The 27,481-nt window shown below is 41.8% G+C and overlaps 1 protein-coding gene across 1 annotated transcript in view; it reads left to right on the plus strand.

Moving 5' to 3' along the window:
* The window catches only part of THRB (thyroid hormone receptor beta), a 289,369-nt gene that overhangs the window by 74,745 nt on the left and 187,143 nt on the right, over positions 1-27,481 (plus strand). Inside the window, exon 2 of the mRNA XM_077811266.1 lies at positions 4,416-4,483. The gene's annotated coding sequence lies outside the window, so the exon portion shown is untranslated. The remainder of the gene's footprint in view (positions 1-4,415; positions 4,484-27,481) is intronic.

The raw sequence follows: 27,481 nt of genomic DNA on the forward strand, positions 1-27,481 counted from the left end.
CTAGAAGACTAGGACTTTTAAGCTGTTTTAGTAACTTTGAGAGATATATTGTGTCTCCGCCCCCGGATTGATTTGCATTGATCTCATCAATGTGATGAGATCATGAGGAGGAACCAAGAGGAAAACAAAGAGGGAGAGTAGTCAGTGGAGGATTTCAAAAACAAAGAAAGCATTTTTTTAATTGGATCCAGAAGTGAATGTGGAATGAGGGGACTTGAGTGAGAATGGAGTGGATGCTTCCTTGTATGTATAAATGGAAAAATACTGCCCTGATACATTCACTTGGCTCTTTGCTCAAAGACCTCCTAGCAGAATGTGGCAATAATATCTGCATTATGTAAAGTCTTCATTGATGCCTTTTCTTTTATCACCTAGCAAATGGTTAACACACCGTGATCACTTGATGGACATGGCTGAGAAAGATGCTAGAGTAAAACCCCATTTTAGCAATTTGAGTATATTTGTTATGTGGCTATATAGGAAGTTATGGTTATTGCTGAGCTATGTTGTTGTACCTCCACCTTCGCAGGATTTAATGTACAACATAAAATCATGAAACAATACTGATTAAAACAAGACTATGGTCTTTGTATTTTTAGATCTCAATGCAATTCAATTTATTTTCTCAACCTGGTAGAAGGAACAAATTTTCCTGCACCACTAACATATTTACATGCAGTATAGATACGATTAGAAGGCTGCAACTGGTTAGTTTAGCAGTGCTAATCCTCCGGAGGACTAGCAACAAAATTGCAACAGATCAAGATCTTCCCTCTGCCAACTGCATAAAAATAACAATGTTTACAATGTTATACTGTAATATTTTATTTGGGCTTGCTCCTCACAAACTGGAGTCCATGACAAAACTCCCATTAATTTCAACAGGAGTAAGATGGATCATGGGGCTTTTGTAAGTAAATTTGTAAACTGGGCGGGTAGCAAAGTGCCTTCATAGGAACAATTTCTGGCATTTGTTTTGCTAATAATGAGTTTTTTACAATTTATGAAAGTGGTTTATAAAGAGATGTTCAGAAAAGCCCTGAGCTTATAAAGGGATTTATTATTTTCCTAAGATGAATTGAAAGGACAATGTCAAACGCCTTGCTGTACATTAAATTCTTGCTGAATGTAAAGGATCTTTGTTGCTTAGTGTTGGCAGCAATCAATTGCTTTTGTTTCTCTAAGTTGTACTTAATGGACTTTTAAGATATATTTAATTGGAAGCCCAATACATGGCAGAATGATTCTAAGTTAATACATTTGATGGCGCATATCCTGGAATACAGTTAGAAGAAAAAGTACTTTGTTGATCAAAGAAATGTGACATATCTGAATATCTGAAGGAAATCTATGAGCTCTGGTTGTAGAATTCTTCCCCTCCCTATGAGGGAACATAATATCGCCAAGCATGAGAGCATGGTGTACTGTTATCATTAATATTGCATGTGACTTTTAAATGCCCACATGTAGCCCTCTCCTGGGCTGTCAGGAGGTTTGCACACACAGAGCCCTCTGCTGGGGTAGCAGGAGGGTCCACACACAACCCTCTGCTGGGGTGGTTGGTTGGTGGAAACCCCCACACATAGAGTCTTCAGGTGAGGTGCAGCTGAAAATCCCTTGCACCTGGGTAGAAGACAGCGTGTCTCTCATCTGAAGACAGAGAGGCCCCAACCTGCATCAAGAGGAGCAGTTGTGGGGTCCTCCCTCCTCCAGAAGATAGCTCTTGTGTGAGTGGCTCCTGACCTCACCAGCTTAAGGAGGAAGTGGGTTTGGGGGGGAGAGGGGAGGGGGAGGGCATAGTGGGATGCACCTTTGGTCGTAGGTTGCCCTAATCCAGCCTGCCCTTTAATAAACATCTGGATCAGATGAGGTCTGTTATCTGGATCTGTTCACTCAGTGTAAGCCTAGCTTTATCTTTCAGTACATTAGGATATTTTCTGGTAGATCTAAAACCATCCATAATCAATTTTAACTCCTCTTTTAAAAGTATGCAGCATCAGTTAGATGTGTCTTCAAGCACTGCTGGCTGTAAGAGTATTTATGGTGTGAATCATTTTTATCACAGCTTTGCTTCAAAAGCTATGGATCACACCACAAGACCAGAATCTATTGATATAAGTTCCTGGGTGACCATATACCAATATAAATTGGTACTTCTAATTATTACTTTCTAAATCCCTCTGGCATCTGATGTAGCTAGTTTATGTGGAGTATGGGAGGGGGTGTGGTGTGCAGGAAGGGTTAAATGATAATGATGATTAATAATAAAGTCCATTCACTGATCTCAAAGTTCTCCCACCTTGTAACACCTACATAAGGTAGGTATTATTACCCCTTAGGAAACTGAAGCACAGAATAAAGCAACTTCCCTCATGTCACAAAGGAAATCTGTGACAGCTTGGAACAGAACCCAATTCTTTTGACTTCCAGCACCGTGTCTTACTAAAAGACCATCCTTCATCCCCAGGCTTGCTTCCTTACTGGCCCAGTAGTTGAAATAGTATATCCAGCAAGGTACTCCATTCCTTGTCCACAAAGGAGAATTCAGCACATGTTCTGTTTTTACTCTGTGCGAGGGACCACTTTCTTATCAAGGTTGGTCAGCCAGTTGTAAAGAATCTGGAATGCGTTATGTCCTCAGTTACACTGTGCATGACTTCAGTGGGTGTTTTGCGTGAGAAGGGAGAGCAAGATTTGGCTCATGCTAGAATAAATCCAACTCAATCTTATGAAAGCTATGGGTAGTATCCAGTGATACAGTGACTGTTGAATTTATTTCTTGATTTCCGTAATGTGTGCAAAACCCTCCTTAAGGTGTCTATAGCTGGTATCCCAGACCTAAAGCCTTACTGGGAAGTATGAATCAAGTAATCTGTTAGCTGTTAATTTTGTAAGTATCATGCCTGTTTTTCAGAAAAACCTGTGGGTGCTTAGTGCTGCTGGAATACACCCACAATATTTTTATAATCTTTCTTGAGTAAAGAAATGGACCTGTTGTTACTCCTTTTCCTTGGGATATGTGTTGGAAATATTTGTAAGTTTTGTGTACATGTAAATTACTGGTTTCCACCAGCTGAGGATCTGGACCATAAAAATGAGATCTTATACCTTTTCTCAAACTGTATATTTGACTTCCTGAATTCTTCCACTTCAAGAATCTGTTTCTTTAAGCTAATACATTCTATTTCTGTGCTAGATAGATTTTTAAAGGCCTTTTACAAAGCAGTAGTTAAAGAGGCTATAAGTTATGGCAGGAGCTGATTCTGGTATAGGGTAATATGCCTTACATTGATAAGCTCAGCCCAGCCATCTAAGAATCGCATTATTAAAGTCAGAAGAAGAAGATGGAACTTCAGTTGTTGAACAGTGTGATTATATTACATTGATCCCATGCTTTGAGGCCAAGCTTTAAATTCAGTCTTGGGAAAAGGGATGGGAATTATTTTTTACTTGTGTTTTCTTTACATATTAAATTACAAATGGAATTATTGGTGGTTAATGAGACGTACTGTAGGTGCTGGAGGCTGAGAAGCTTTGGTTTGCTCACAATTCATTGCCATTCTCATTTGCCTTTTTTTCTTTGCACCAGACACGTTACAATCATTGCCAGATTTTATCTGATCTGGCTTTTGGGTTTTTTCCATGTTGCAATATATATTATGCTAATGTAGAAAATGAGTAAAGATAAAAGGCTTGATACTGTTCTCATGAATGTTAATGGTGATAAAAACTCCCATTTACTTCAAAGGGATCAGAATTGGGCCCACAAGTCATAACACTGATATCTTGCGTATTTCTTAGCTCAAATAGAGTAAGCTAGCCAAAGTTCACAGAAAACTAAAAGATCAGTGAAATTAATAGTTGTATAACCACCCACATTTCATAATTCATGCTGAACTATCTGAGATGACCGAGAGAGTTTGAAATGGGTTGAATTTTCCATACCTTTTTCATTGTGAGGCATTTACCTTAACTCACTTAAGATGCAGGCTGAGGCTAACAGCAGTATACATATGTACAGTACATTTTCACACAGGCTTCTCTTAAAAAGTGCCAAGTATTCGTGAATTGTTACGTCTTCCAGGCAGGGTCTGTCTCTTACAGCACCTCATACGATGGGGCTCTACTGCTATACAGGTATAAAAATATCACTTGGGGTGAAAACAAAGCCATGAACTGTGTATGAACAGCCTGGGTTCAGATTACAAATTAGATCAATGACATGAATTGTTTTCATATTCTCACAATATTTTAAAAATTTGTTAAAAGATTTACACAATATTTCCATATAAAGTTGTTGAGAATAATTTTAACTCTGACGTGAGAAAATGTAGTTTTATGTATTTAGTGAATAGTTTCAGAAAAGACCTTTTACAGAATGGATCTTTAATACAGGATTTCTTTACTCTTTTCAGCAAAGGTATTGAAAATGAAGTTCTAATGAGGTAACATTTCATTATACTATTTCCAGTGAAATATTCAGGTAATTCTGCTGATTTTTTAACAAAACTGTCCAACATTTTAGGGTTGATACTAGTTAGACTGAGTCAATATGTTAAAGTATAGATTGAAAAGGGGAAGTCATTACATCCACTAATATGATGATTTGGTTCAGATGTTGCGGCATGTTTTTGTTTTGTTCCCCTCCCTAGTGAAGTTTCTAAATCCCAGCAGGCTGACTGCCCAGATTTTGAAACTTGTTTGGTCCTAAGCCATCAAGTGAAAAATATTTTTTCCAGTGTATGGTACAATTTCTGCTATTTTGACGGTTAACTTGTTTGCCTGAAAAGAGAGTTGTTTTGCAGTCTGAAAATGAAATACAATGCTATTGCCATTAAAAGATATGACTTTGTGCCCAGAAAGTCTTTGTGTTTTGAGACGTTTATATGTACTTGCCTTGTTGCATGGTTACTAGTGTGTATAACATCCATGAATGCTAATGAAAGTTACATGAGTAAATAGACCCGTGTGCATCCAAACAAGAATACTCTCCTTAAGACTGTTGTCCTTGGCTTCGCCTTACAACACAAGTCAGATTACGTTTTGGAAATGGATTTTGTATATGTCTGCTAGGTAGTTAGGAAGGCACAAAAAAGGTAAATGTTACCAACTGGAAGAACAATGTTACATGTTTTTAATTTTTTTATCTGTTCACTTACTGATGAGGATGCTGAGATGCATGTGCCATGTTATGGGATCTATTTACAGAAAACCTGCACAAATATAAGCAGCAGCAAAGTCAAATCACATACAATCAAATATTTGATGGTAAATTGCTCTGACAGGCAACTGAGCATGACCCTTTTTATAGTGCTGGAGAAATACCTAAGTACTTTCAAGTGCTATTTTTCTGTTAGCAGTTTTATTTTCATAGACATCCAAAACGTTCTGATTTTTCTGTTTGTTATTGTTTCCTAACACTGCTCCCCAGGTTAACCATTTTAGCCCTTATCAACTGTTAATTTATAGAAGCTTTCAGAATAGCTATCTGGATTCATTGCACTGATTCAAAGTCAAACTTCCTCCAATTAGCAGTGCATCATGATGAACTTTGTCAGACCTGCTGACTTCTGAGATCCGAGATACGCTGCTGTATTTACATAAATTGATGCTTCAGGTTTCAGCTGGAATAGGGAGGAGGGCATGTTGAGAAGAAATTAAAAAACTGTGCAAAGTGTAAACTTGGAAATCTCAAGTCAACAGTAGTGCAAAATATTAATGAAAAAACCCACGATCAGAACTGTGGTGAAAAAGTAGCAAGGTGTCAACACACATTTTGTTGTTGTTGTAGAAAATATAAAAAATGTTTATAATAAATGCAAATGGCAGATCTCTAAGCAGTGTCACTCTGGAGCATCTTACTCTGTGCTTTTAAGTGGAATTAATTTTTTTTTTAAATGTTGACAGTTGAATTCTGCCTTTAGTCACAGCCCCATTTTCTGGGTAGTATGCAGCAGTTTGTGCCAGTGGGACTTCTGAGAGAGAATGGGGTGAATTCCCTGCTGTACTGTCCCACCTTCACACCAGCCATTGGTTGCCAGGGGACTGATAGTCTCCCTAGGGAATACTCCCATCATAAGAACTTTGTAGTGTGCAGTGCTAACATGGGTGTTGGGCAACTTGCTGGCTGGGGTGGAGGGGCAGGACCCACTCCATCTTGCCTCCTTTCAAGGAGCTAGTCCCAGCAGTGGCTCTAGCCCTGAGCAGCCCTTGTACACTGAGTGCAACAGCTGCCATCATGCCTGACTTCTAAATGAGGATACAAGGCAGAAGGCTCCTTTTGCCCTGCTTTTTCACCTGCACAAGGACTGGGCACAATATTGCCCAACATGAATTAAGCGTGTTTGTGTTTGTGGTACAGCACCTAGCACAAGAGGGCCTTGATGAAAGCTCTGGTATGCTCCTGTAATGGAAATAGAAATCACTAATTAATATCACATTACAACAGCAGCGGAAGTTTTCTCACATTGACCCAATAAATTTTCTCAGTTTTCTGGTGGGATCATGAATGGAAATGGTTCAATCTCCCCCTCTGTTCACTCCTGAGCATCTGTCCTGGGACAGCCAAGAAAAGAGCTTGTTAGTCCTGTTTAATAATGGTTTTTGTGATGCTGACATCCGATTATTGGACACTCCCATGAGACCACCAATGTGTTTACCACAGGACACCAAGTAGCCTTTAGAGGTCAACAATTTTTGGTAACTACCATCCTGGGCTGATTTTGAAGTGACCTGGTAGACTGAAGATAAATCCTATATTCTGTATCCCATTTTCATTTCCCCAAATATACGAGGGCTTGGGAATGGAAAATACCATTACTTCTGGTAGCCAGAGAAATCTGTGCCTGCAAGGGGACGGGAAATAGTACACTCGATATTAGAAAACTTGATACAAATGTTTTTAATACCTTTTCTCTGACATTTATTTGAATTGAGGATTCTGGGTACTGAGTTGTAATCCCTCTTCAGTTGCCTAACACCACACAATCCCCCTGTAACAACACATCACAGCAGCTGTCCCAGACCAGCAGCAGCCTAACCTGGTCCTTCCATTCCGAGTTGTAACTTGTTAAACATGCTTGAAACTCCAGCAGGCTTAAGGAACTCAATCTATTTAACTTCCTGAAGACAATTTTAAGAGGCAACTTGATTATGGTCTATAAATAGGTTTGGAAGGATTAGACTTTTCATCAGTAAATGTCAGTAAACATCAATTTCACCATGAACACACAAACCAATGAAAAAATATTTCCTTAGATGATGGTTGGAATTTACAGATAGACAAGATGAGAAAAATGCTGTTTGAGAACTTAATGTGCATAAAATGTGTTGTAATGGCAGTATTACACCATTATTGACACCTCCCCACAATGTGAAAATTTAAAATGGTAAAAATAGGGGAAAAATGCTTAAAATAAACACTATTTGTCAAAATTACAAAAAATATAAATATTGAATTCTGCCAAGTCTGTCTCTGAGTACCTACACAGGGAGAAGATATTTGACATTAGAGGCCTCTTTAATCTAAACTAAAGAAGATTCAATAGCTGACATTTGAAGCAAGATAAATTCATACTGGAAATAAAAAGCACACATTTTTAACAGTGAGTGTAATTAACCACTGGAACAATTTACCAATTAATGCGGTAGATTATTCATCACTTCGAGTTATTAAATCAAGATTGATTATCTTTCTGAAAGATATTCCCTAGTTCAACCACAAATTATTGGGTTTCTTACAGAAATTAGTGTGTGAGGTTCTGTGGTCTGTGCCATGAGGGAAGTCGGATTAGAAATCTGAGTATCTGTGAACAAAGGTCCTTATACCAGAGTTTCTCAAACAGGGTCCATGGACCCCTGGGGGTCCCCGAGGGTACTCCAGAGGTTCTGTGGGCCCTGCTAATCAACTCCTCCCCCTCCTCCCTCCCTCAATTCCTCTCCTTCCCTCCCAGCGCCTCCAGCTGTTCCCTGGCCTGAAGGAGGTGCTAGGAGGGAGCGGGAGGAGCAGGGACTTTGGGTCTGCACCACTCCTGGAAGTGGCCAGCATGTCCCTGCAGCCAATGGGAGCTATGGGGTTGGTGCCTGCGGGCAGGGGCAGCGCGCAGAGACCCCCCAGGCCCCTCAACTACGAGCTGTTGCCAGAAGGATGTGCCAGTTGCTTTTGGGAGTCACCCAAGGTAAGCGCCGTCCCCCTCACTGCCTCCCGCACCCCAACCCCCTGCCCCAGCCCAGAGCCTGCACCCAAATTCCCTCCCAGACCCCTCACCCCATCCCGCACCCAAACTGCCTCCCAGAGCCCATACCCTCCTCCTGCACCCTAATCTTCTCCTTCCCATAGCCTGCACACCAACCCCCTGCTCCAGCCTGATGAAAGTGAGTGAGGGTGGGGAGAACGAGTGATGGAGGGAGGGGGGATGGAGTGAGTGGGGGTGTGGCCTTGGAGAAGGGGGCAGGCAGGGGCATGGCCTCAGGGAAGGGGGCAGGGCAAGGCTGAGCGAGGGGACTTGGGGGTCCCTGAAAATTTTAAAATCAAAATGGGGGTCCTTGAGTTGTTTAAGTTTGAGAACCGCTGCTTTATACAATATAGGCTGCCACAGACATGGGTTGGTCCTGCTTTGAGCCGGGGGTTGGACTAGATGACCTCCTGAGGTCTCTTCCAACCCTAATCTTCTATGATTCTGTGGAATTTTCAATACTGTCACTGAGGTAGGTTGCTACTGTTTTATGGTGACTGAATGATATCATCTGAAAAAGTAAGAGTCTTTGAATTAATCCCTGAAGAAATTGATTAGACAGTGGGCAGAGTGCAGCTGATTAAGTGACATGCACATTTGCAATACATAATAATAATTTTAAATAGCCAGATCCCGAAGTTCTTGCTCAGTTTTTGCTCAGTCCTTACTCAAGACAAAACTCTTATTTGTCTGAATGATGGCTTCATGATTTAGCCTAATTTATTCAATGACTTGCAGTTCATACTAAAGGTATTTAGTAGTTTATATGTGATGGTTACCAAGCCGCCCATGTGGTCTAATTAGGAAATCCTTAATTTCTCCCTAAAATACAGTGAGAATTTTTTCCAGTTATTCTGACAATGTCTTGTAAATGCCATTCTTTGAACAAGAGCTATTTCAGGTCTGGTGTATCTGAAACTACTATACCATTAGACCATATAGGGTACATTTTCAGCAGATAAGATAGAACTCCCAATTAATTGTAAACCACTTTGCAGAATATTGAAAATGTTTGGAGATATACAGCTTTGCTTGGGGCCCTGCATTTGAATCCTTGGATAGTATAGGAGGAGAGGCTCTTCAATTCTTATCTGCTATAGGAAAGTGCATCCTAATTTTATTGGACTGAAGACAGCAGATTCTTCAGTGAGCAAATGAGGAGAAATGGCTTTTAAGGGGTTTATTGAAGAATAATTTTATTTACTGTCAAGAGGGAACCTGATATATTGTACAGAAAAAATATATAGAGCTCTGATCCTTTTCTATTAACATGGTAGGCTCATTGCTATGAGTGTACATTATATTATTAACTTTAATATCCAAGCACTTTCTTAAATGTTATTTATATATCGTACAAAATCTTTTCTACAATATTGAAAATTTGACCTAAATAATAAAAGCAAGGAAATTCAACAGTAAGACTGACACTGTAAGCCTGATTCTGATCTCACTTAAACAAGGAGTAACTTCACTGAAGTCAGTGGAGTCATGCTGGTGGAAAATAGGTCTAAATGAGATTAGGATCAGATCCTCCATCCTTAATGCACCTATTGAACCTAGATGATCTAGCAACTATGGAAGGAATTGGTGTTATTTTGGACAACATGCTATAACAAGGAGTAATGACCTAAAGCTATGGGTAAAATACTGACTGGTGGGTTGCAGTATGTGACTGCCAAAAAATGTCAAGAGACAGAATTTTCTACTCCAATTCTGGATATGCTTCAAAGCCTAATAAAAGGGGCATTCCAGAAGGAGGCCTAGGGGATGAGATGACTTGATCCTTGTATTTCAACATGCATGCCCTTTGAACCATCAACAGGTTTTGAGCATGCTCTATATACAGATTACTCCTATTATTTTCCTCAGTAATGGGGCCATGGTCATCTAGAATAAAAGCACATATTAACAGAGTTTTTGCAGTGGCAACATGAGCTTAATATGGGGTCGGGTTGATGCAGCACCGGACTCCATGTGTCTGAGATAATGCAGTTGTTTACTGTTGTAAGTATAGAGACATACAGAAACATTTTGTGCTATACCAGGTACCCAGTGTTTGGTAAATGTTGATATTTTAATGGTGACCACAGCAGTTTAAATTAGAAATTAGGAAAAGCTGTCTAACAGCGAGTTGAGTTTGATAATGGAATAATTTTCAGAGAGGTCATTGAAGCACCATCACTGTGGGTATTACAAAGTAAGGTTAGTGAGATGAACTACATTTGGAATGTGTGTGGAGGGCGGGGGATAGGGGAGAAGGGGTTTGCAACTTTCCACTAGCAGACTTCACATAAAAGAAGAAAAAGTTTTGGGTTAAGACTGACAGAACTTGGAGGGAGCTCAGGAATGGAGATGCTCTTATTCATAGAGATGAGATTCATGATTTCATGGTAGGAGATGGGAGGAAAGAAGTGGAGAAGAGTTCCAGGTTAGTGGTGACTCAAGTGTAAATATGGTGCATCTGATGAAGGCAAAAATAGAAGGACCTTTTAAAAATATATATTTTTATAAATTGTTGTTTGCAGTGCTGTAGCCATGTTGGTCCCAGGATATGAGAGAGACAAGGTGGATGAGGTAGTATTTTTTTTTTTATTGGACCAACATCCATTGACGGAAGAGACCAGCTTTCTTGTGTAGCTCAAAAGCTTGTATCTTCCATGAACAATTGATTTAATAAAAGAGATTGCCGCACCCACCTTGTCTCTCTTAGTTTTAGAAATGTTAATTGTCTGACAAGTTTTTCACTGTATAATGGTGAGTATTGTTTGTCATTCGTTCTCTTCTCAGACACAGTACATTTTTAAAGTGTATGTTAAATGTTCAAGATTTTATCAGTAACATAGCCACAATACTAGTTATCAGAATTATTTCACAACAAACTAGAAATTATTTAGTTCTGAATGTGGGGCATAAGCCAAAGACGAGTGAAGTCAGTAGAAAAACTCGCCTTGACTTCAGTGGGCTTTCGATCATGCCTTCATAGTGTTTTTAACTACTTGGACTTGTAGGCAGCCACAACTTCAGCATTTTATAAACAAGGGAGGTGGATGATCTGTTCAGTTTGGTTTGCATTTGGTTAACTCTAGATGTTCTTTCTTCCTGCATGTGGTTGAGGGGTTTTCTATGTTGGGTGGAAATCCAAACTTTCAGGATTTACTAGAGGATTTCTTAGTGTTCTAGTATATTGATCTTCAAATGGGAAAATGTAGCAACGCTATTCATAGCACTCAAAAGAGAAAGAAATGGGAACAAAAGGGTTGTGGGGTAAAGAATCAATTGTTCAGAATAGACTCCTTAAATCATCAGCTACTACCACAAAGTCACTGTTAAAGGATATCTCAGTTCTGAAGAATGGCATCTCAATTCTGAACGAACATTTTTTCTTGTGCAGTGAGAGAAAATTGCGGGCTCCATTATCAAATTTACTTGAGGCATCAAATTGTTACTGCTTTCTTCTGAAGGAAAGTTCGTAGCTTAATGTAAATGAAATAGTCTTCAGGACGAAAGAAAAAACTATTCTACTGAACAAAGGTATCAGATGTGGGGCGGTTAATTGAGAAAATCATGAAGGATCGTAGATGGCATTTCTTGGTGTTTTCAAATAGCATTACTATGGGAGCATGATAGCACTCAAAAATAAATGAAAGTGAAATGCAGTTGAGTTGTGGTCAGGGGTGTTCTTGTGACTCATTGCAAATGCACTGCTGGGCCAGGATTTTGTATTCATATTAAAAAGACTGAGGATATCTGGCTGAGTTCAAAAGTTATTGAAAATCTTGTTTTGTGGTCTTTGTTTACATAATTATTTCCAGTCTCCATAGACAATTCTGTACTTTGTCTAGGTAGCACACTGGCATCTTAAAATAAATGTGCCTTTCGTTCTAGTTCATATACTGGGTTAGACTTGAGTTCAGTGGTGGAAGAACACTCTGATGCATACACTGTATTTAGGTCTATTCAAATAAGATTTAAAAATATTGGGTTCACTGTTGCACAACACAAACTCTTGATGATTCAGTGAAGTTTTGCTGCATTGAGAGAACTAGATCAGCTGGTATGTTCTCTCTTTGCTGAATGGAAAATTCACGTTTTGTGGTTCATTTATTAAAAATAAGAAGCTATTAAGTCTATTTAGCCATTGAGTCCAACTCTGTAGTTGTAGCAAGGAAGTACTAAAGTAATTCCAGTGCATCAGGGACATGTTTGTCTTCATTCACATTTTAGAAAGATGGATCTGGCTTCAGTAATGATCCAGGGTGTGTATTACAGGCACTGGGAGAGATTTGCATTAATGCAGTGCTCTTTATTAAATGAGTTTTACAGCACAACTTTGTAAAATTGCCAAGTTAGCCAAACAGATGAACTTACTGTCAGCATGGGAGAGTGGCATGCCATTTTAGCATGGCTCCTTTAATCTGATGCGTTCCAGGGTACAATATGGGCACATAAAGTCAACCATTGGAGGAGGGAAGGAACCAGGGGAAACAGAGCATATGAGAAGTCCTGTTTTTCTCTTGTAATGTCAGCATGCTCTTAATTGATGGACACATTGGAAAGGCAAGTGGCTGTGGTGCTGCTTCAGTTCCTCTCATTTTACAAAGCAGGGATCTCAGCATCGCAGCTATTGTCTACCTGCAAGGGCCCTTTCTACCGCAACGTTTCAGGTTACTGCACCCTGACAATCCAGAAAGCATTTCTGAACAAATGCAGTCCCCTAGTCATTCACTGAACTGCATGAAAATGTGGCAAAGGCCTTGAAGTCAAGTGCAGTTTCAAGTGTACGGATCACCACAGATGTGTGGGCCAGTGGGTAGTTTAGAGATTGTGGGAAAGTGACTGACTGCCCATTGAATGACCTTAGTTCCATTCAAGCTTCAGCAACTCCCTCACCCTCCTGCCCCCACCCCAGGTCCCTGAGGGTATGTCTAAACTGCAGTTAAAACCCGCAGCTGCCTGCACAAGCTGTCTCAAGCTAAGGGGCTGTTTAATTGCAATGTGGACATCCGAGCTTGGGCTGCAGCCTGAGCTCTGGGACTCTGTGAGGTGGGAGGGTCCTAGAGCTTGGGCTGCAGTCTGAGCTGGAATGTCTACACTGCAATTGAACAGCCCCACAACCCATGCTCTGTGAGCCCGAGGCAGCTGGCACGGGCCAGCCATGGTTGTCTAACTGCAGTGTATACGTACCCTCAGTGGTGGGCTATCTAGAAACTGCTGCTGATCTTGTGCTGAAATCTACAAATGCTTTTAAGTCATTCTTGTTCATCATCATCATCATCACCGTGGAGCTAACATTTGTTCTGTTGTTTCCATTTTCCCCTCTGTGGCTTTGCTTAATTCACCTTTTATACAGTACTCTTCCTTTAATCAGTTTCCTGTGTCCTCTGGTTCTTGGAGTCCAATAGCCCTCTCTTCTCATAATTTAGGACCTCACTAGTTTGCAGTACTGCATGGGAGACACATTGCAAATTATTGAATTTTGTAAATTAAGTAAGCAAACAAACAGTAAAAAGAGTATACTCCAGCACCAAATATACATTATTCACTCATTTGACAGGTGTAGTTAATAATTTGTTATATTGTAGTAGGATTGAAGTCTTAGAAACATGAGATTCAACTATAACTTTTTGCTATAATATCTTTTCTGAGCAGTGAGAAAATACAACCATTTATTCGTGTTCAAACTGTGGGGTGTGCAAGTCAGTGAGCTTCTACTAGACTTGCATAGGAAAATTTAGAATTTTTCTCTGCTTGTTAATAAATTTCACTGATAGATAGTGAATCCAAAACCAACTCAGAACTGGGCAAGACTCTACCTGTGCTGGCAAAACCAGAACACAGTGACTTATGTTTTGCCAGAATGAAAACACAGCTTCCTCAACCCACATGTAGTTTTACTGAGTGTGCAACTTACTAGAGGCAAAGATATAGCTGTAAGTCACAACCATATTGCAAAAGTAAATGTCAAAATTAATTTTCTTAGCGTAATAGGATAGCATATTTCTACAAAAGAAATATGTAGTCAATAGTAATATTTTCCCCTCCCCAGCGGTTGTGAGAGGTGCCGATGTTTTAGCTTTTTATTCAAAGTAAGAGTTAATTAACTATTATGTAGAAATGTGCAGCTTTATGTGCGTAAGCTTAAAGAAAACTGTTGCTCTGCGTGTCCAGAGGTAGTTAGAAGGAGGCTTAGGTACCTTCAGAACATGGATGGTTTATCTTGGCAAGGATAAAATAATATAGGAAATAAAAAAGGAAAAAGTGTTTAAAATTCAATTAAAAAAAGAAAAAAGATCCTTTAAAAAGGGGTTTTTTTTCTTTTTAACTTCAAAGCTCCATCTCCACTCCTCTCCCTCAGAGGACGGAGTGTAAGGTGTGAGTGACCTTCATTAGCCACCCTGATGGGCCAATTTCAAATTCCTGAGCCTTTTATCATATACTAACTGCTATACAGAGAGGGTTTGGTTGCACAATATGCGCAGATCCGTGAGTAGGGGAAAGTGCAGGTGCACAAAACTCTAATTGGAGCACCACTTCAGGAGACACAAACTATTTTGGGGCTGCTTGGTGCAAACAGGAGTGCAGACTGCCATTAGCATAGTGCAGATTGCTCCCCAACAGAACACTTCCCCTGGGCCAGGGATTTGAGCAGCTTGAGGATGGAGGGCATGGACTCTCATCCTATCCAACCTTCCTTGTGTTGTTTTTTTTTTTTTTGGTGATTTGCTCCTCCGAAGGAGCAAGGCTTGAGCAGTCTCTGTTATGTTTGCCCTTATGTGGGAGAGGATCCTTGCGCTGCTTTCCCTTCCTACTCATCTGCACAAAAACAGGTGATCGTATAATCCAGGGTTGATAACAACTTGTGTTTGTTATGTAGTGTGATAGGAGGATCTCTTCCTGGAACTAGTGAGTCCAGAGACAATCATTGAGCTTTTGTCTAAGTCAATCTTACTGGCTGGATCTAGCTATTAAAGTTTTGCCTAGTTACAAACGCTTTCCCTTCTCTCCCCTGGGTCAGAATAAAACCATGAGCAGCATTTGCTTTACTCTCATTTTGTGAAACTCTTTTCTGGGCAGTTAATTTAAAAAAAACATCTACCCTCTCCTAGAGTCAGAATGTTCATTTGCTTAGTAAAGGTAAAAACATAACATTGCAGAGAAAATAATCTAATAGATATCTACCCTTTAAACCTGTGTGTGCATCGTAAGACGTTAGCATGTTTTCAGGTCTGCACTGAAGTGACATAGAAATCCAGGAAACAAGTCCTTCTCAAAAACCTTTGACCTTAATGCAGAAAGCAGCACTGAAATTCTGCAAAACATCACAGGTCCCTGATTAAAGCATAAATTGCAGTTTGTTTGTAGGTTATAGGGTATGGTAAGTTGAGAGAGAACCCTCAGGATCACGTTTGTCTCTTCCATTCCTCTGTGTCATTTACTGCTGCTTCCTTCAGTTCTAGAGCGTTGAGATCAACTGTTCTACCCTCCCTCCTAAGGGTTCTTCTTAAGGTTTCTCTTGGACCCCCTTCTTTCCTCACACCAGTTGGTTTTCACTTGACAGCTTTATGTGTCAGTCTGTGTGTCGGCAATCAGGGTACATGCCCTAAATATGTCCAGTGCTTCCTTCAGACGCTGGTGGAAACAAGCTGCAGGTTGATAATTTCTCAGCTCTCTTTGTTGATGATGAAGGGATGTCCTTGCTTGAACCATGTGCTCCTCTGCACCTGTTGGTTCCCTCCCCCCACCCCCAGCCCTTAGTTAAAATATCCTCTACAACCTTTTAAATGTTACATGCCAGCAGTCTGGTTCTGTTTTGGTTTACGTGTAGGTCATCCTTCCTGTATAGGCTCCTCCTTTCCCAGTTCCTAATGAACCTAACCCCCTCTTCCCCACACCATCGTCTCATTTACACATTGAGACCCTGCAGTTCTGCCTGTTTTTCTGGCCCTGCGCATGGAACTGGAAGCATTTCAGAAAATGCTACTGTGGAGATCTTGGACTTTAATCTCTTACTTAGCAGCCTAAATTTGACCTGCAGGATTCTCTCCTACCTGTCTCTATGTCATTGGTACCAACACGAACCATGACCACTGGCTCCTCCCTCAGCACTGCATCTTGGTCTTTCTTGATGTCCTGTGATTTCTGCAACCTTCACACCCAGCAGGAAATTTACCATGCAGTCCTCCCAGCCATCACAAACCCAGTTATCTATATTTCTAATAATTGACTCCCCCATTACTATTACCTTGTTCTTTCTAAAGTAACTGGGGTTCCCTCCCCAGGAGCGGTATCCGCAGTGTGAGAGGATACCATGACTTCATTTGGAAGGAGGGTCCCAACCATGGGATTGTTTGCTTACATTCCAGCTTGATGTTCTTCTTCCCCAAGACTTTCATTCTCCCTAACAGCGTGGAGGCTGTCAGCCTGGGGGTGGGACCGCTCTGTTGTGTCCCTGAAAGTCTCTTCTGTGTACTTCTCTGTCTCATTTAGTTCCTCCAGTTCAGCCGCTCTGGCCTTACGAGCCCATGTTGTGTCTCTGAGGGCCATGAGTTGCTTGTGGCGCACGCGCACATATGGCAACTGCCCACAAGGCAGGTAATAATCCATGCCGCATTCGGTGCGTCAAACTGGACAGCCTCCACTCTGCTGCTGAACTTCTGTCTGCCTTATTTTTACTCCTGTCGGGGTTTGGTTTTTGGGCTTTGGAGGGGTTATTGGCCTACGTTTAGAGTATATTTGTTATGTGCATTGCATCTTCTCTCTCTCTCTCTCTCTCTCTTTCTCCTACCCAACCCCCCATCCCGCACAGCAGCCCACGGTTTCTTTTCTAGGGGGGTTTTCTGGTGCCCTTCTAGTAGTTAGCCTATTACTCCTGAGGGCATTCTGCACCAAAAAATTGAAAATTCTGCACACAATATTTTAAAATTCTGCAAGCTTTGTCAATAAATAAGTGCAGAGGCTCCAGCATGGCAGTGGGGAGCACAGACGACTGGCTGTACGAAGGTGGGAGATCACCCTGCAGCGTCCCCACTCCTGGGACACGGACTCAGTGAGGCTGCACCTGACCCTGACACAGCACAAGGCCTTGGCCTGTCCCAGAAATACCCTGGGGCCCTGCCCCTCTGCCCCAGGTGCACTGGGTGTGGGGTAGGCAGACTCAACCAGGCAGGATCCAAGTGTGGAGGGGCTCAGTGTGGGGGGATCCAGGTGTGGGGTGAGGATTCTGTGTAGGACAATCTGGGTGCAGGCAGCTCAGTGGGGCGGTCTAGATATGGGGGGATCTGGATGCACAGAGGCTCGTTGGGGGGCTTCCAGGTGCAGGGGCAATGGGACTCTGCAAGGGCTTCCAAGTGAAAGTGGTTGGGGCTCAGTGGAGAGGTCTGAGTGTGGGGGTCTCAGCATGGGAATCTGGGTTCTGGGGAAGTGTGGCTTGGTGGGGTGGGGGGTCTTGGTGCAGTCAATTGGGTGTCAGTTGCATAGGGGTCTGGATGTAGGGGCTCAGGCTTTTCAGGGTGGGGGTTTGAGTGCAGGGAGCTCAGTGCGGGGTGGTCTGGGTGCAGGGATGGGGGTCCGGAGGCAAGGGGTCTGGGTGCAGGAGGGCTCCAGATGCAGGAGTTGAAGTTCAGTGGGATGGGGTTTGGTATGGAGGGCTTGGGGGTTCTGGGTGAGGGTCAGGCTTGGCAAGGGTGTCTGGGTATGGGAGATCCAGATGCACAGGGTTAGGGTTTGGGCAGATGGGGGAGCAGCTCCCCGTACAGTGACCCCTCCCCCTGCACTGAGGAGTGATGAGGGCAGGAAGCAAGGGAGGATGGTGAACTTTGCAGCTGGGGAAGGTTTCTGGGGTGGATCTGACACAGCCCCAGCCACTCCTTGCAGGGGAAGAGGAAATCCTGTCCTCTCTTGCCTCCAGCCCGGCCGGAACTAGCAGCTGATCCTGGCTTAGAGTAGGAGACACTGGCTGGGGTGTCCGGATGTTCAAGGTACCTGAAACGATGCACCTGTGCAGCTAGGGAGTGGTGCATGACTGCTCTTGCAGCGTCTCTTTGCTTCCCTGTCAGAAAGTCATTTTTCTGTGGGGAAGCAAAGAAATCTGAGGGGGACATGAATTCTGTGCACACACAGTGGTGCGGAATTCCCCCAGGAGTAATAATGATTATAATCCCTCAGCCTCTTCCTGCTGTCATTCAACTTTTGCTGCAGCCAAATTCTACTTACTTTGGTAGCTTGCTCCGTCTTGTGCTCTCTCATTCTGTCCTCAGGCACTCTCTGCTCAAGAGTTTACTGTCTTCCCATGCTATACTAGTGTTTGTGTTAGTAATATACTTCTTTATCCAATCTATGGCATAGTCAAATGGAGTCATGAGAAGAGTAACAAAAATGATCAGTAGGCTTGAGGACATTGTTGAGGACAAATTAAGAGAGCTAAATAAGTACATTTCATCTAAGAGAATGGTGGGACCAAGGCCCTGATAACAGTCTAAACACCTAGGGTGGAGGGGAATTATTTTGGATGATGTGTTGGAGTACAAGTGATATGAAACTGAAAACAGCAGGGCAAATGAGGAATCAGCAAAAGCTGCATGCTGTTGAGATGTATTAGGCTGCTGAAGTCTTCCCCCAAGGATAGTGGTGGAATAATCTTCCAAGAAAAGTGGTGGAAGCCCCATTGCTTGGGACATTTAAAACTTGACTGAGCAACATGCTGGAAAATATACTCTAAAGACTAAGGAGCAAATCTGCATGGTGAGAGAGGGCCTGGCTGAGCTATTAGGTCTTTCCCACCTCTCACTTCTGTAATTCAGCAATTTAATAATACGCTTGAGACCTGGTCTAAGAGTCAGACTCAATGACTACTAAAATCAAGGGGAAGACTCCTGTTGACTTCAGTGGGCTTTGGATCAGACCATAAAGCATGATGATTTTTTTTAAAAACCAAATTATCTCACGGTTTGGCTTTGGCCATGCAGGCAGGAGCAAAATGTGCTATAACTTGCTTCAGACACAACTGAGTTTAACAATGGCTGGTTTTGTAGATAGTGCCTTTGGGTATAGTCAAAGAGCGCTTGCTCACATCTACTCGCGGAGCCAAAGGAAAACTCCCCCAGTTGTTTTCTCAATCATTTCTTTTCTCTGACTCAGAACACCTGGTTGCCGATTGCTAGATAGGGATAATTAGCCTTTAATGATTACATTGTATTTTCATCTGTTATACATGTTCTGAGACTTCCATCACCAGCAAAGAGTAGTGAAGCAACTTTTCCACAGAGGAATTAACCTTTCGCCTACCAACCTTTGTGGATGTTTCCCACGTGGTATTACACTTCCAGTGGAGAGAGAACTGCTTTCTCTGCAATGAGTCTGCACAGTTTCTGGTTATATGTTATACTTCCTTATCTGAGTAGCTCGTCTAAATAGTGAGGGGGTGCACATGCTCCATGAAATGTAATTCCCCAAATCTTTTTTTTTTTTTTTCATACCGGTGATGTTCACCTTTGGGAACTCTTCACAAGGCTTTGAGTATACAGATTACTTAAATCTTTACCTGTGAGGTGTTATAAAGTCAAATTATTCTGGCATTCAGTCCATGGTTGGAAATTAATTTAGTGGGAAGGTCTAACAAGGGAGGATTTATAGCAACGAGCATTTTTCTTGCATTTTGCTAATATACATTATTTGCAATTTGTTATATGTTTAGTTATTAAATTTTAGCTCTGCTTCACACTATAGGAGATACGAACTGAGATATGGAAAAGGCTGTCAAAAGCATAAATGGTAGTTAGACGCCTAACTCCCACTGAAAGTTTATGGGAATTAGGCACCAGATTTCCATTTGTCCCTTTGAAAATATCCCCTATTAATAATAAAATGAGGTACCTGGATTCTAATGTCTATGTAAATACCCAGACTGCTCTTTCAGTTCATATCTTGCTTTATAGAAGCAGCGCTGAATTCTACATTTTGGAGATAAACCAAACAATTTGGGACAGCCTTGTACGGTGTACTAATTTCAAAAAAATATTTATTTATTTTAGATATAGGAGAAATTGAAGTCTCTAACAGTGGGTAGAAATTGATCTGCTAGCATAAATTGTAAAGTGCAGTGATATTTTTGGAGCTGATGTAAAATTCCTTTTTAGATCCCAAACCTATATAGTCTATTTCATGGGTGTCCACAAATTCTTTGTGTACACCTTTCTCAGCTCTTAGCCCATAAAATCCTGGTACTTTTATTAAAAAAAAAAATCCAATTCTGTAGATTCTGTATCTCAATGGTTTAATCCAATTTTATAAGTTGCTTAGAATAGCTGAAAGAATATAGACTAACACAGCTGCTACTCTGAAACCTTAGAATAGCTGAGTGACTATTTTCAGCATTTTGCTTTGCAAAAAAGATTAAAAATATTATGAGGCAATATTCTCAGCTGGTATAAATTGTAATAGTTTCACAGAAGTAAGTACTGCTCCATTGACTGCCCCAAATTCTTCTTGAACTGTTTGTTGATATTGTTGTGCTATATTATAATTCTGCAGAAAATATTAATATTTGCCTTGTATGTCTGTTTCATGTTTTTCATCAAAGATATAAACATCAGAACTATTTTTCCTATTTCACATGCATCCAGAGATATCTCTCAGTATACAAGATCTTAGTACAGAATGAAGATAATACAAACTGTCATTTTTGGACCCTCTGGGGCTAAGAGCTGACATCAAATCCCCACTATAACTACTATTTTCCGTTTAAGGTCCTGTGAAATAACATTTGTCAGACTTCCTATCACATATGGTACCTAACCTACAAGTGTCTCATCCTCCTTTCTTCCAGTGGTGCAGACATGATCCTTCTTTTGTTCTAAATATCCAACAAGTAGTTAATTTGTTTTGTTTTTAAATGGCAGTGTATATTAAATGTCCTTTTATTGTAATGGGAAAGGGTCACTTGAATATCAAAATAAGCTATGCAAACCAATTGACCTATTGGAGAAGTGCAGTACCTCTCACTTGGATTTTCCAAAAACTGATTCAGGAACATTATCTATTCCCAAACACTAACTCTGTTAAAAAAGAGTTAGCACAGAAAGTGTAGTTCAGTTGGATTAAGGTGGCACCCCACAGTAAATTACATTTTCTTTACAAAAATTCTACAGCTTCCAAAAAGCCAAATGTTGACATGTCTGGAAACGAATGGTTAGGGGATCTAGCCAGTTCCCCTCTGCCATGTTTTCAGTCCTTCATCCCTCAGTATCATCCCACCCCACCTACACAGATCCGCTCAACTTCAACTTTGTCTCTCTGATTTGCTCTTTGCTGGGACTGTGTTATTGGCTGTTTACTGTTGATGCTGCATAGTTTGTTAAGGGCCTATCTTTCAAATGTGTGAGCATCCACCAGCTCCCAGCAACATCAGTGATCAGAACCTATAAAAATCAAGCCCTGACTGCTTGGTAAGGATTTCATAAAGGACATAGTCACCTGGTACATTGTCATGTCAGCGATCTGTCAGCTTCCTCACAGTGTGATGTGCTGGTGGCGCAGAACTTTATGAAGAGAATTCATCCAGATTTATGTAAATGCATTTAAAGCTTTCAAGTTTGTGTTTTTAGCTATATTGTATAGCAGCTGGCACATGTAGAGGTTTTTTTTGTCGTGATTAATTTTCCGTATGTTAGTATTATGGTACGTTGGGAGTGGACCCTTTAAAATAACAAGTTTATAGGAAATTATAAAATTCCATTTTCTATTTTAATCTAGTCATACTTTTTCTGCAGATTTTAGGGAGGAGAAAATGTTAGGGCTGCCATCAACTTAAAAAGCATCTTATCTGTCTGAAAATTTGCAACCTACTATTGTTCACAGGTAAAACCCAAGATTACTGTGTATAACTGAAAAAGATTAGAAAAAAATGTAGTTTTTGGTATTTTTTCTCTTGTTTCACTTTTTGAATTTGCCATCCATGTATCGCGTACTGCCAGTTTCATTGTCTTTTGTTTCTGCGTAGTTGCACTTCCTGAATCATGATTTAGCATGATTACATCACTGTAATCCCCCACAGACTCTTTCCAAGATCTAAAGGATAAATTGAAACTGAAACTAAAGAGGCGCACGCTATATGTGCGTGGAGAAGGAAAGGGAATGTTTGACATTGTTCTTGGGTCTGTCCTCTCGTCTGTGCTGGAAAGATCCTTATAAATATCAACAGGAGTGCAGGAAAAACCTGATTCGTTTTTTTAAAAAGGAATTTTAAAAAGTCTGTATATGCTACTTAGAGGGTGTCCTATAAGAAATTTGAATTTTTAAAATACCAGTCATTTTTTATAATTCAAGTTAACAGTATCCCTTTAATGCTGGGTGAGCTGTGAGAACTGGATAAAGGGGTCTTTGTGATCTCTGATATATGTTTGTGATTCTATCACTAGGCAATCTCACCCCTGAAAAAATTACAAAAGGCACCTTTTTTCAGACAGTCTAACAAAACCAAGTACAAACACATCGCCCCATTTGTTCCACTCGCTCCATTGAACAGAGTCCTGTTCAGAGTCACTGTCTTGATTTTCAGAGCTCTCCATGGGACTGATGCTAGTTCCATAACCATGGCCTCCCAAAACACCTGTTACATTGGAACAACAATACAGTTGATCAAGGGGTCGGGGGAACTCTTGAGAGCAGGAGACAGAACTTTCACAGGAACTGGACTTTAGACTATGGAACTTGCTCATGCATAGGAAAAGAATGATGACAGACCTCAACACTTCTAAAAGTTATGCTCTAGTTCAAACAAGAATTAATTCAGGGAAGTTGTATGTCCTATGTGTTATGCAGGAGCAAATTAGATGATCAGAGTGGTACAGTCTGGCCCATGAAACCATGAGCCACTTACATACTTAAATACAAAATACATTTGAATAAATTCTTTGGACACATTCATGCACATCGACATATTAAAATACCCCTATAAACTAATCAGTCTATTTCTTCTACTAGCTGAGCTCAAAAAAGGAGAGATTATTTCTTATTTCAGTTTTTAAGTACTTGGGAGGTGCTCAGATACTACTGTAATGAGACCATATAAATACATGGATGGATGGATAGAGAAAATAAATTAGCATTTATAGATAAACCATTTGGGAGACATGAGGAAATAAAAAGCATTAAGAACATTTCCCCCCCCCCCCCAAAAAAAAAAAAAAGGGACAGGATAATTTTGAAAACAAAGGAGTTTTAAAACTCCAGCCTTGATTCCCCCACTCATGCCCCACCCAAAATGTTTCCAAAATTTCTACATTGGGTTGAAATGTGGCATTGTGAAATTCCAGATATTCTTTGTGGTATTTTACAGTGGAGTTGAAAAGTCAGGCTTGAAGATGGAAACTAACTTCACCTTTGACTAGGAAAATATATAAATAAATTAGGAAATGTGTAACTATTTGATACTTTCCTTACTCAGACAGATCTAAAGCTAGTAGTGATGAAGTGGTTCTTCAGCTTTTTTATTCATGGGGCAAACTGCATCTCCTCATTCTGTGTGCAGTGTTTTGAGTGATGTGGCTAAGTTAACAGATATTTTGTGCTTTAGATATGATTGAATTTAAATATGAGGTGATAAAAGTGTGGTGCCTTTTTATCAAATGTCTTGGTTTTGTTGGTCTTTTGTACATTTCTATAAATAGCGTTCAGTGGAATTAGTGCCATGCTGATGAGTATGGAAGCCTGCCTGCCAACTTTTCAAAGTGAACATGTAAGATCAAAAAGATCCATAGAGAAGGGATCCACCCATCACTAGATGAAGGCCATGGAATTTTTCAGATGTTTAAAATATAAACAGCCAAACTCCATATTGTATTTATCACTGGCTACTTTCTTCTTCCTTTTGTTGTTTCTCCTGTTTTACTTTTACTTGTGACTACCCTATAATAGCTCTTTTCTCTGCTGCTGGAAGATAGGGAGCCACCTTCAAATCCTATTTATTTTTTAAATCACCCTTGAATCAGAGGCTAAAAAAAGAGTTTCCTTTCATCACTTGAGAAATATTACAGGCCTGAAACCTTTTCTCTCCAGGACATTGAAGCAAAGTTAATTATCAGCATAAAATACGATCATATTTCATCCCAACTTCATCCATTTTCTTGCTCTCCCATAAATTCTTGAATGGGTTTCAACATTTGGCTTTTGCATCCTATCGCACTCTTGGTCATGTTGATGTAGCTGTTATTTGGTATCCGTCTCATACCTTGTGGTTCTAATTTTGGATGGCCTACTGGAATGAATGTTTCGGTAAAATGGTGGAAACCTGAAACTTTGTTTTGATATTCCACAAATGGTACTGAAAATTCATTCCAGTATGTCATTTGAAATAAGAACCACAAAATATGAAATGGATACTGAATAACCGCTATGTAAACGTGGCCAAGACTGTGAAAGGATGCACAAGTCACAGTACTAACTATACTCCACTCCTGAAGATAATCTTAACGGTGGGCATGGGCAGCACGTTATCTCCCCAGAGTAGCAGCAGCAGGATCCCCTCCCCTTGGGAGTAGCAGGGGTGGCACCTGAGGATCCCTCTCCTCCATGGAGAGGCAGAGGAGACATCAGGGAAGAAGCCCCAGTACTTATGCCAGTGACCAGGATGTATCTATATCCGTGGTTTTCAACCTGTGGTCCACGGACCCCTGGGGGTCCGCAGACTATGTCTAAGATTTCCAAAGGGGTCCGCACCTCCATTTGAAATATTTTAGGGGTCCTCAAATGAAAAAAGGTTGAAGACCATTGACATATGTAGATGGATGGGATGGGCCTACTGCACTCTTATCCTCCTGCTACACGGAGTCTTTTGCAGGTGTGATGTTGGCAGAGCCCTTGAGAGCAATGGGACTTGAAATTAACAATCCATTGAAATACGTGAGTCAGTTCCCTCTTCTGAGAGCTATTATTTCAGGCTGTTTGCAGGTTCAGGTAAAGCTCATTGTCTACCTTCAGGTCATGTTTTCAATGTTTTCTTCACAGCCATGAGGACTAGAGGTTTTGTTTTTTTTTCATTGAAAGATGAGATTCTGCTATAATAATTCTGTAATTCCAGTTGCTGGGTTTTAGGCATGGAACAATAGTGTCCAATCCTCAGAATCTGACAGCTGAACAGTAACCAGGACCTTCCTTCCCATGGGCAGATATCTTCATCTCCTTGTTGATGGTCTTTCTGGCCTGATTCAGAGACACTGGATTCCTGACATCCCACCCTACCACACGATCCTTGGAAATCTGCTGTAAATTAATCCAGATTCTCAATGGACAAACACTTGCTTAAGCCAGTGTGATCTTTTCACAGTCTGGAGACCCAAAGCACAGGCTCAGATGGTGGTTGTCAAGGTTTCTTCCCCACTCTGAACTCTAGGGTACAGATGTGGGGACCTGCATGAAAGACCCCCTAAGCTTATTCTTACCAGCTTAGGTTAAAAACTTCCCCAAGGTACAAACTTTGCCTTGTCCTTGAACTGTATGCTGCTACCACCAAACGTTTTAAACAAAGAACAGGGAAAGAGCCCACTTGGAGACGTCTTCCCCCAAAATATCCCCCCAAGCCCTACACCCCCTTTCCTGGGGAAGGCTTGATAAGAATCCTCACCAGATTGTACAGATGAACACAGACCCAAACCCTTGGATCTTAAGAACAATGAAAAATCAATCAGGTTCTTAAAAGAAGAATTTTATTTAAAGAAAAGGTAAAAGAATCACCTCTGTAAAATCGGATGGTAAATACCTTACAGGGTAATCCGATTCAAAACACAGAGAATCCCTCTAGGCAAAACCCTAAGTTACAAAAAGACACAAAAACAGGAATATACATTCCATCCAGCACAGCTTATTTTACCAGCCATTAAACAAAAGGAAATCTAATGCATTTCTAGCTAGATTACTTACTAACTTAACAGGAGTTGTAAGTCTGCATTCCTGATCGGTTCCCGGCAAAAGCATCACACAGACAGATGAACCCTTCTCCCCCCCCTCCCCCCGCTCCATATTTGCAAGTATCTTGTCCTCTCATTGGTCATTTTGGGTCAGGTGCCAGCTAGGTTACTGTAGCTTCTTAACCAGTGATGAGCTGCAAAAATCTTAACAACGGGTTCCCTCCTCACCCCACGAGGGGGTCGTTGTCCACCCCCGCCCCCCCGGGACTCCTGCCCCATCCAACCCCTCAGCGTTCCTTGATGCCCACCCCCCCAGGACCCCTGCCCCATCCACCCCCCTCCCCTGGCCCCTGACTGCCCCCAGAACAGGGCAGGAGGGTCTCGTAGGCCATCATACTGGGTGCCCATCCCACCCCTAAGAGCCAGAGGTACCTGCTGGGGGGCGAGGTGGGGAGTACCGGAGATGCTTACCAGAGGAAGCATCCAGCAGGTCCCTCTGGCTCCTAGGGGTGGGAGAGCGTAGCTATGGGGGGAGCGGCTGCTCCCCCACTGATCACATCAAAAGTGGTGCCTTAGGCACCGACTCCCTGGGTGCTCTGGGGCTGGAGCACCCACGGGGAAAATTGGTGGGTGCAGAGCTCCCACCGGCAGCTCCCCACCCCGCGCCCAGCCCCAGCTCACCTCCACTCTGACTCCTCCGCTGACAGCACCGCCCTGCTCTGCTTCTCCACACCCCCCCCGGCTTCCCACGAATCAGCTGTTCAGCGGGAAGCAGGGTGGGGCAGAGAAGCAGGCGGTGGCTTCATGCTTAGGCCAAGGGTGGCGGAGGTGAGCTGGGGCGGGGAGTGATTCCCCTGCACGCCCCCACCCCCCCCGGGTTACCTGCTGCAGCGCGGGTGGCCCTCCTTGCGCTCCCCCGCCCCAGCTCATCTGCGCATCCCTGGGCCTGAGCAGGAAGCCGGCGGCCTGCTTCTCAACCTGCCCCAGCTTCCCAGTGAACAGCTGATTTGTGGGAAGCCTGGGGGGGGCGGAGAAGCAGAGCGGGGCAGCGCATTCAGGGGAGGAGGCGGAGGTGAGCTGGGGCTGGGGGTGGAAAAGGAGAAGGTAAAAGGAAAAGGAGAACTAGTGGCACCTTAGAGGCTAACCAATTTATTTGAGCATAAGCTTTCGTGAGCTACAGCTCACTTCATCGGATGCCTTCAGTGGAAAATACAGTGAGGAGATTTATATACACACAGAACATGAAAAAATGGGTGTTACCATACACACTGTAACCAGAGAGATCACTTAAGATGAGCTATTACCAGCAGGAGAGCAGGGGTTGGGGGGGAGAAAACCTTTTGTAGT

Source organism: Eretmochelys imbricata, chromosome 2, assembly GCF_965152235.1.
Source record: "Eretmochelys imbricata isolate rEreImb1 chromosome 2, rEreImb1.hap1, whole genome shotgun sequence".
Lineage (NCBI taxonomy): Eukaryota > Metazoa > Chordata > Testudines > Cheloniidae > Eretmochelys > Eretmochelys imbricata.